The following is a 10,566-nucleotide window of genomic DNA, read 5'->3' on the forward strand; positions in this document are numbered from 1 at the left end:
CTGCAACTGAAATTGAATAAAATTTGTTAATTACAAGAAAGACAATGTATGGTTTGATTCTTTTCAACCAGGTATCTGTAAAAAATTGATAGCTCTTATGTCGTCAGTTGAGAAGCAGCAACACGTAATTTTCAGCTTATGGAACGTGGGTGTCCCATGTCCAAAATGACTTGCACCTATAATTGTCCACCCATAACTGTCCATATTGTATGGAAAATTTGAATAGTGTCCAAGTGGTGTAGGATTTCCTGCCTAAGCAGGGGATTGGACAAGAAGACCTCCAAGATGCCTTCCAACTCTGTTCTTCTCTTCTCTTCTCTTCTCTTCTCTTCTCTTCTCTTCTCTTCTCTTCTCTTCTCTTCTCTTCTCTTCTCTTCTCTTCTCTTCTCTTCTCTTCTCTTCTCCTCTCCTCTCCTCTCCTCTCCTCTCCTCTCCTCTCCTCTCCTCTTCTCTTCTCTTCTCTTCTCTTCTCTTCCCTTCCCTTCCCTTCCCTTCCCTTCCCTTCCCTTCTGTTCTCTTCTCTAAAAATTGAATTGCAGTAATCCACTCAGAAAATGAATTAAGGCATGAATGACTATGAGCAGAGCCTCCCAGTCCAGGAATAGACAAAACACAAAGCATAAGTGCCACCTGCTCATCAAACAGGAGCCACAAATCCAGGTGGATCCCCAAATTGTGCACAGGATGTGTCTGGAGCCATTCAGAATAAGAGATGGAAGGTTCTGGAAGAGCCAGGGGACCAGAAACCCAAAGCCACTTGGTCTTATTAGAACTTTTGCTGAAGTCTGTTGTTTCCTCATCTAGAGCCTCACAAATTTCAAGACAGAAACTGGATGGTCCAGGGTAGGGATATATATATTTGGGAACAAACAAAGGCAATGAATGATGATACATCATCCCAGACTGATCAACCTCCTGAGCAATTTCTTGTAGATGTTAAATAGGAGAACAGAGAACATTGAGCCTGTAGCACCTGTGAGCTGGGCCATTCCTTCCCTATAATATCAACAGGGACCAGCATATGTCCCTGTCCTTGTTGAAGCATGTTTTGGAAAGAAAATGTAACCATTACTTATTTACATTCAAAATTATTATACTTCTCATTTTGGTGAGCCTTAATATTACAACATTGAAATAGCATTAAACAATTTGTTTACAAAATAATATTAAAATTTAATATTAACACTCTGACAATCTCCAGATTTTCTGTAAACTTAAAATATGCACAACAACATATCCAATGCAATTTTTAATCATATGCTTCCCACAATACACAGAGAACCCTACTTTGTAACTCAGAAAAATGGATACCGAAGAAATGCTACAGTGTTACATTTCTTTCTTAACTTCTTGCTCCTTTCTTGTTTTCTAGAATTTTTTGGGTTATTTTGGGTAATATTTCCACTGCAATTACTAATTTAATTAGTTTTATTTCAGTGTTATCTCTTAATTCCAAGAGAATTGTTGTACCCAATTAGATAGGAATAACTATCACCTTGTTCTTTGAAAAATAAAAATAAAAAGTGTCCAATGGACTTTGGGGAAATATCCAATGGACTTTTATATTCATTATTTTGTTTTATCTATAGAGTCTCAGTTAGGGATTCCTTCCCTACAATTATCCATTTAAACACGACAACTTCTGAATTCCCCAGAGATCTCAGACAAGGTGCAAGAACCGCAAACCCAGAAAAGCAATACAACCAAATAAAAAGTTATGAGGAAACACAAGATGATATTCTAAACTGGGATTAGAATTCTGAATTTTGACATTTGAGTTTACATAGGGACCTATATTAGACTGAATTGATGAAATACAGTTCTGAGTGGGATGAATTGGCTTAAAGAAAGAACTGCTTCATTTGGGATTGTGGTATTTGAAGCATTAATTATAGTGCTTTTACCCCAAGTGATGTGCATGATTCCTAATACTAAATGCAGCATGAGTGAGCCTCTGCCTTTTCTTCACCAGCACTATGAACCTGGAGACTTCATTGCTGTTGGCATTTTGTCTAAGATCTATATATTCTATACAGTGATGGACTTCAGCGAAGCACCGTCTAGTAATCTCTTTGATGAAATCCTGTAATTTTATTTGAAACACAGAGACATTTGTTCATTTGTAATTTATTTCAGATAGTTTCCTCATAGGCAATAAATAATATTCTAAATAATGAGATATAAATATTATAATGTGTATTTATTGAGCTGTGATTTCCATCCCATTAACATTTTGTGGATCCAAGAAAAACTTTCAAAGGGGGGGGGGATAATATAGGTAATATATTATATTTTATGGAATGCCAACAAATGTTCAATACATTTGGGCTAAATTTCATAGGGTTTTTAAAAAGACTGGCACCTTTATCAACTATGTTATTTACATGTTTCCATATTTTTATTGTAATAACGGTAAGGATAAAATTAAAAACTAAAGAGATGAAATTAAAAAGTTTGAGTAAATTGTGTGTTCAGGGTAGCAAGCAGAAAAATGAAGATGCAAAATATTTTTAAAAATTGCAAAAACTCTTGCAGCTATGTCAGTGGTGGGTTTCTACCGGTTTGCCCTGGTTCAGGCAAACCGGTAGTGGTGGTGGCAGGAGACTCTGTCCACCCACCCGGACATCATCACGGATGTTCTATGCATGCACAGAAGGTTCTGCACATGCACAGAAGCGCCATGCACACTCACACTTCCAAACCAGTAGTGAAGGTTAGTGGAACCCACTACTGAGCTATGTGCTTCAGCATAATTGATTTCAAGTATTTCAGACTCTGAAGTCATTTTTTCTTGAAAATTGTACTACAAAATAATATACTGGAGAGGGACAGAAATCATTCTTTTCACCAATATATTTATAATATATTTAGAGTAGTGGGCTTGTAAAAACTGGTGAGAAATATCCAACTGAAGTACATATTTTATGTACTTTAAAATGTGTTGTAATAAACTCTGTCATTGTTCAAGGCATAAATGTCATGCCTTGAACAGTGTGAAAGAATATATATTTTTCCTTTCAGAGTGATGACACCAATCTATCAGCAATTCCTCGCTTTGCAATTTGCAGTCAAGGAGATCAATGAAAACCCCCACATTTTGCCCAATCACACCCTGGGCTTCCATATTTATAACAGTTATTTCACTGCCACATGGACTTATCGTGCCTCGTTAGAACTGTTCTCTACCAAAGAGAGATTCATCCCTAACTACAGGTGTGATATGAAGAAACGACCAATAGCTGTCATCGGAGGACCAACATCTGCAGTTGGAGCCCACATGAGCACCATCCTGTCCCTATACAAGATGCCACAGGTGCAATGGCTACATGGAAAACAGGCACTTTTGAAGTGTCTTATGTCTTTCTTCCAGTAGTGGGTGCTTCTCATGGGATGAAGATAGGGTGAGAGGTTTAGGGAGTAAATGGAGCCATTGTATCTTGCAAAGTCTTTAGCTGTTTATTTTGCTTGACTTAATTAGTTACATATTATTTATTTGGTTTGTTGATATGCAACCATTTTTTTAGGGTTAGAGCTGCTTTGGCTTCTGATAGTCTGTCTTAATTGATATTCCTTTATTTTCACCTCTGCGTAAATTTCAGTGGTTGCTCTTTAAAAAAGGAAGGAAAAGGAAAGGAAAACTTCATATGCTTTGTAAATTGAATTGTAGGGAAAGAAACCAGAGAAAATTCAGAGGGTATTCATTATACCCACTGGACAGCCTATTGTCTTAGGCAGTGGTGGGATTCAACATTTTTTACTACTGGTTCTGTGGGCATGGCAGGGGAAGGATATGTAAAATCTCCATTCCCACCCCATTCCAGGGAAAGGATACTGTAAAATCTCCATTCCCACCCCACTCCAGGGGAAGCATACTGCAAATTCCCCATTTCCTCCCGATCAGTTGGGACTCAGGAGGCAGAGAATAGATGGGGGTGGGGCCAGTCAGAAATAGTATTTACCAGTTCTCCGAACTACTCAAAATTTCTGCTACTGGTTCTCCAGAACTGGTCAGAACGTGCTGAATACCACCTCTGGTCTTAGACCATAAACGTGTTAGTGAATATACTAGACCAGAACAAGCTATGAACAGTTTGTTATTTCTGAAGGTAATTTTATTTTTCAGCATATATCACATTTGATACTATAGGGTGCACTGTAAGTTCTGCTTTATTAATAAAATACAGATATAGCTGTTCTATGAAATGCAAGGAAAGATTAGCATTTGATAAGAGCCTTGGTGGCACAATGGTTAGGGTGCAGTATTGCAGGCTACTTCTGCTGACTGACGGCTGCCTGCAATTCAGCAGTTCAAATCCCACTAGGCTCAAGGATGACTCAGCCTTCCATCCTTCCAAGGTGGGTCAAATGAGGATCCAGATTGTTGGGGGCAATATGGTGATTCTGTAAAGCGCTTGGAGGGGGCTGTGGAGCACTGTGAAGTGGTATATTGTGCTAGGTGCTATTACTATTGATCAAGTGTACCAAAGCAACCCTACATATGAAGGAACTGATCAATTATTTCAACAAATAATGACATTCTAGATACCTTCTGCTCATTTCTTCCCACTGAAAAATAGATAATTCATTGCATCTCAGCTACTTTCTTTAATATTTTCTAAATTCACATGTAAACTACAGCTAGAAAGGAAGTAATCCTTCATTTTTAATTTCTGGGCTTTTGTTTTCTCTAACATTTTTTTCATAAAATTGAAAACTGTTATTTTTCCCCCCAATCCCATTTTTTCATCTATCTCCTCAGTTCATCTATGGCTCAACTCCAGAGATAAATGAAAAAACACAAGTGGTTTCATACCAACAGATGTTCCCAAATGTGCACCATCAATACAATGGAATTCTACAATTGATGTTACACTTCCAGTGGACTTGGATAGGGATGGTCTATACAAATTGTGAGAATGGTGAAAAGTTTGTACAAAATGTGGTTCCCATGTTTTCCCTGAGTGGCATTTGTTTCGCTTTTATTGAAACTTTGCCAGCCATTACTTACTCAAATAATATTTTGGCTTCCGTGGAAGCTGGGATTGAGACATTCAAAGCTGTTATAAGAAGTTCTGCCAATGTAGTGTTAATCCATGGCGAAGCTGAAGATATGATTATTTTGAGGATCATTCCCACCATATCCCAAGTGGAAGATATAGCATTGCTGGCCAATGTTAAAGTGTGGGTGCTGACAGCTCAGATGCATTTCACATCACTTCCCTTCCAAAGGAATGATGACTTAGACTTCCTCCACGGTGCTCTCTCCTTTGCAATTCACTCAAAGGAGGTGTTGGGATTCCGGGAGTTTCTTCAGATGAAAAAGCCTAACATGAAAAAAGAAGATGCCATTATCAAGCTCTTCTGGAGAAATGCATTTGAATGTTCATTCTCCAACTCCATGACGGAGGAGAAAGATGCAGTCATCTGCACTGGTGAAGAAAAACTGGGAAATCTTCCTTCATCTGTATTTGAAATGGACATGACTAGCCACAGCTACAGTGTCTACAATGCAGTCTGTGCAGTGGCCCATGCTTTGCAAGGCATTCAGACATCCATATTCAGACACCGAGCAGGAGCTCGTGAAGCCAAACTAAACCTTCTGAAACAACATCTATGGAAGGTAAAGTTCGAACCAAGTAAATTGTAAATGACAGAGGGCTGGCCATATTTTCAGGTAAACTAATAGAGCCTAGATTGTGGAGGGTCACTATTCTCCTAAATTTTTAAATTAAAATAATTAAAATTAAATTAGATAAGCACACCACACTGCCATCATGTGAGATGTGCTGTACTTCCCATTACTAATATGCCACAGTTCCTAGGAATTACTAAGTTCCAAATTCTTCGAAATGAAATCCTTTAAAAAAGAGAGAGTGAAGAAAATGAGTGCCACTTAATGCTAGAATGAAATTGAAATATGTATTTATCCTTAAAGGTAAAGGTAAAGGTTTCCCTCGCACATATGTGCTAGTCGTTCCTGACTCTAGGGGGCAGTGCTCATCTCCATTTCAAAATCAAAGAGCCAGCGCTGTCTGAAGACTTGTCTGTGGTCATGTGGCCAGCATGACTAAACGCCAAAGGCACACAGAATGCTGTTACCTTCCCATCAAAGGTTCCTATTTTTTCTACTTGCATTTTTTACATGCTTTCCAACTGCTAGGTTGGCAGAAGCTGGGACAAGTAACGGAAACTCACCCTGTTACGTGGCACTAGGGATTTGAACCACTGAACTGCCAACCTCTCGATCAACAAGCTCAGTGTCTTAGCCACTGAGCCACCATGTCCCTCTATTTATATTTATATATATTTATCCTTAGCTGAACTCAAAAAGGGATTGGACAGGAATTCCTAGGAAAAGCCAGTTTGGTCTAGTGATTAAAGCACAAGGCTACAAAACAGGAGACTGAATTCTAGTCTTCCTTAGAAATGAAAACCAGCTGGGTGACTTTGGGTGAGTCACACTCTCTTAGTCCAATTCAGCTCACAGGGTAGTTGTCAGTAAAAGAGGAGGAGGAAGGAATATGTTCTTCTGCCTTGACTTACCACATTTTTCAGAGTATAAGATGCACTCCCCCCCCCAAAAGAGACTAAAAATTTGGGTGCATCTTATACTCCGAATGTAGCTTTTTCTAAGCTTTTTTTCAACCCTAACAAGGAGCTAGCGAGTGAAGCAATCTTCCATGCTTTGCCTGCTTTTCTCTTTTCTACTCCCTCTGACAATCAGCTGTGCTTTAGAAGCTTTTTTCAGCCCTAACGAGGCGCTAGTGAGTGAAGCGATCTTCTGTGCTTTGCCTGCTTTTCTCATTGCTTCTCTCTCTGACAATTAGCTGTGCTTTAGAAGCTGTTTTTTATCCCCAACCAGAGGATAAAAAGCACACATGTGCACTCAAAACTAATGTGCTGAATCTGATCAGACTATGGACACTAACCAGATAAATACCTGGTAGGAGGATTTTTTTTCTCTATTTTCCTCCCCAAAAACTAAGGTGTGTATTATACTCTGGTGTGTCTTATACTCCAAAAAAATATGGTATTTATAAAAATAATGAAGGTGGGATAAAAATAAGAAAACAAAAATAGGTGTTGTATACTGATTGGGAACCTGAAAAATAGCTTCTATATTAATAGGAATACCTTTTGGGCTTATACAGTATACTGCCACATAGCACTTGACAACACTCTTGGATTGGTTTACAATGTAGAAACATTATTTTCATATTGCCCCCAATGATCTGGGTCCTCATTTTACTGACTTTGGAAGGATGGAAGGCTGAGTCAACCTTATTTATTTATTTATTTATATTTAAATTTATATACCGCCCTTCTCCCGAAGGACTCAGGGCAGTGAACAGCCAAAGGTAAAAAACATAAAAATACAAAAATTTAAAAGCAATTTAAAATATATTAAACAATTTGGCCCAACAATTTAAATACCCCATTTAAAATTAAAATTAAAATGAAACAATTAGAAAAGTTAGGCCATCCAGCTTGTTGAAATAAAAAAGTCTTGAGGGCCTGACTCTGCTCCCACAGAGAAAGCTTTCCCCTTGGGGGCTGCCAGTCGACATTGTTTGACCGAGGGCACCCCGAGGAGCCCCTCTCTGTGGGAGCGTACTGGCCGGTGGGAGGTTCTCGGTGGCAGAAGGTGGTCTCATAGATATCCAGGTCCTAAGCCATGGAGCACTCTAAAGGTGATAACCAACACCTTGAATCACACCCGGAGGACCACCGGAAACCAGTGCAACTCACGCAGGAGAGGTGTTACATGGGAGCGCCATGACGTTCCCATAATCACCTGCGCAGCCACATTCTGGACCAGTTAGAGCCTCCAGGTGCTCTTCAAGGGGAGCCCCATGTAGAGAGCATTACAGTAGTCCAGGTGGGAAGTGACGAGGGCATGAGTGACTGTGCGTAAGGAGTCCCGATCCAGAAAGGGACGCAACTGGCGTATCAGGCGAACCTGATAGAAAGCCCCCCTGGCCACAGCCATCACATGTTCTTCTAAAGACAGCCGTGGATCCAGGAGGACACCCAAGTTGCGAGCCCTCTCCATGGGGGCCAACGACTCACCCCCAATAGTCAGAGATGGCACCAACTGACTATATCGGGATGCCAGGAACCACAGCCACTCGGTCTTGGATGGGTTGAACTTGAGCCTGTTTCTCCCCATCCAGATCCTCACGGCCTCCAGACACCGGGACATAACATCAAGGGCATCATTGGGGTGGTCCGGGGGTGGAGATGTACAGCTGAGTGTCATCAGCGTACTGATGGAACTTCACCCTGAAACCATGGATGATCTCACCCAGCGGTTTCACATAAATGTTGAACAGAAGGGGTGAGAGGACTGACCCTTGTGGTACCCCCGCATACAAGGCACCTCGAGGTCGACCTCTGCCCCCCCCTGTCAACACAAACAGTCAGAGAGGAAGGAGGAGAACCACTGTAGCACGGTGCCCCCCACCCCTTACCCCTCCAACCGACGCAGCATGATACCATGGTCGATGGTATCAAAAGCGGCTGAGAGGTCTAATAGGATCAGGACAGAGGAAGAACCCCTGTCCCGAGCCCTCCAGAGATCATCAACCAATGCGACCAATGCCGTTTCCCTGCTGTACTTAGGTCTGAAGCCCGACTGGAATGGATCAAGATAAACCACTTCATCCAGGTACTGGGGGAATTGTCGCGCCACCACACTCTCAACAACCTTCACCATGAAGCGGAACCTTGAGCTCTGTAAGGATTGAACTCCAGACTATGGGCAAAGTTTGCCTGCAATACTGCACTCTAACTTCCAGGGCTCTTGTAATTTATTTATTTGATTGATCATGTGCCATTATTGCATTTATTGTTACTGTAACTGAGTCCATAAACCTTGCTGCTGGTCTTCTTCTCTTTCTTTCCACTTTACATAACATTAGAACCTTATCTATGGAGCTATGCCTTCAAATAATGTGTAATAATTTGTATATTATCCTCCACAAAAAGAAACAGTGACATTTTCATCAGTTCATAAGGAGTTGAACTTATCTTCAAGGAAATGTTGACTTTATTTTTATTTTAAATCTAAAGAATGTTGAAATAAAGGTAAAGATTCCCCTCACATATATGTTTTAGTTGTTCCCAACCTTAGGGTGCAGTGCTCATCTCTGTTTCAAAGCCGTTTCAAAGCTGGATTAAAGCGGTTGTCAACACTTCTTTGAGGGAAGGGGTCTTCCCTGCCACACTCAAAGAGGCGGTGGTTTGTCCCCTCCTCAAGAAGTCCACCCTGGATCCAGACTCCCTTAATAAGTATCGTCCAGTCTCCAACCTTCGCTTTATAGCGAAGGTTGTTGAGTCTGTGGTGGTACAGCAGTTCCTGCAGTTCCTGGAGGAAACTGACTACCTAGACCCGTACCAATCGGATTTCAGGCGCAGTTACAGCACAGAAACGGCATTGGTCGCCCTAGTAAATGATCTCTGGCGGGCCAGGGATGGGGGTTGTTCCTCCATCCTGGTCCTTCTTGACCTCTCAGCGGCTTTCGATACCATCGACCATGGTATCTTACTGCAGCGACTCGGGGGGTTGGGGGTGGGAGGCACCCTTTTATGGTGGTTCTCCTCCTACCTCTCGGGTCGCTCACAGTTTGTGTGGACAGTGGGAGAGAGATCCACTCCGAGGCCCCTCAGTTGTGTGGGGTGCCTCAGGGGTCGGTTCTCTCCCCTCTGCTCTTTAACATCCACATGAAGCATCTGGGTGAGATCATTCGTGGTTTCAGGGTGAGGTACCATCAATATGCTGATGACACTCAGCTTTACATCTCCACCCCAGATCACCCTGGGGATGCTCTTTCGGTGATGTCCCGCTGCCTGGAAGCGGTGCGGGCCTAGATGGGAAGAAACAGACTCAGACTCAACCCATCCAAGACCGAGTGGCTGTGGATACCAGCATCTCTTGATCTAGTGGTCCCTTCACTAGTGATGGGAGGGGAGATCCTTATTCCCTCAGAAAAGGTCCGCAATTTGGGGGTCCTCCTGGATTCACGGCTATCCCTAGAAGATCATTTGACGGCTGTGACAGGGGGGGCCTTCTCACAGGTACGCCTTGTGCACCAGTTGCGCCCTTTCCTAGATTGGGATGCCCTTGCCACAGTCACTCATGCCCTTGTTACGTCTCGGTTGAGACGCCCTCTACATGGGGCTGCCCTTGGAATGCACCCGGAGACTACAATTAGTCCAGAATGCAGCTGCACGGGTTGTTACGGGGGCTTTTCGGTACTCCTGTGTGACACCTCTCCTGCGCGAGCTGCACTGGCTGCCGGTGGCTCTCCGGGTTCATTTCAAGGTGCTGGTGCTCACCTATAAAGCCCTACATGGCTTAGGCCTGGGGTATCTGCAGGATCATCTCCTGCCTTCCTCCCACCGTCCGGTGCGCTCACACAGAGCGGGCCTCCTCAGGGTGCCGTCAGCCAGACAATGTTGGCTGGCGGCCCCCAGGGGGAGAACATTCTCTGTGGGAGCGCTGACCCTCTGGAATGGGTTGCCCACTGGCCTCAGGACAGCCCCGGACCTCCTCTCCTTCCGCCG

This window comes from Pituophis catenifer, unplaced genomic scaffold (assembly GCF_029215685.1).
Source record: "Pituophis catenifer annectens isolate HBS135680 unplaced genomic scaffold, rPitCat1.0.hap2 SCAF_15, whole genome shotgun sequence".
Classification (NCBI taxonomy): Eukaryota; Metazoa; Chordata; class Lepidosauria; order Squamata; family Colubridae; genus Pituophis; species Pituophis catenifer.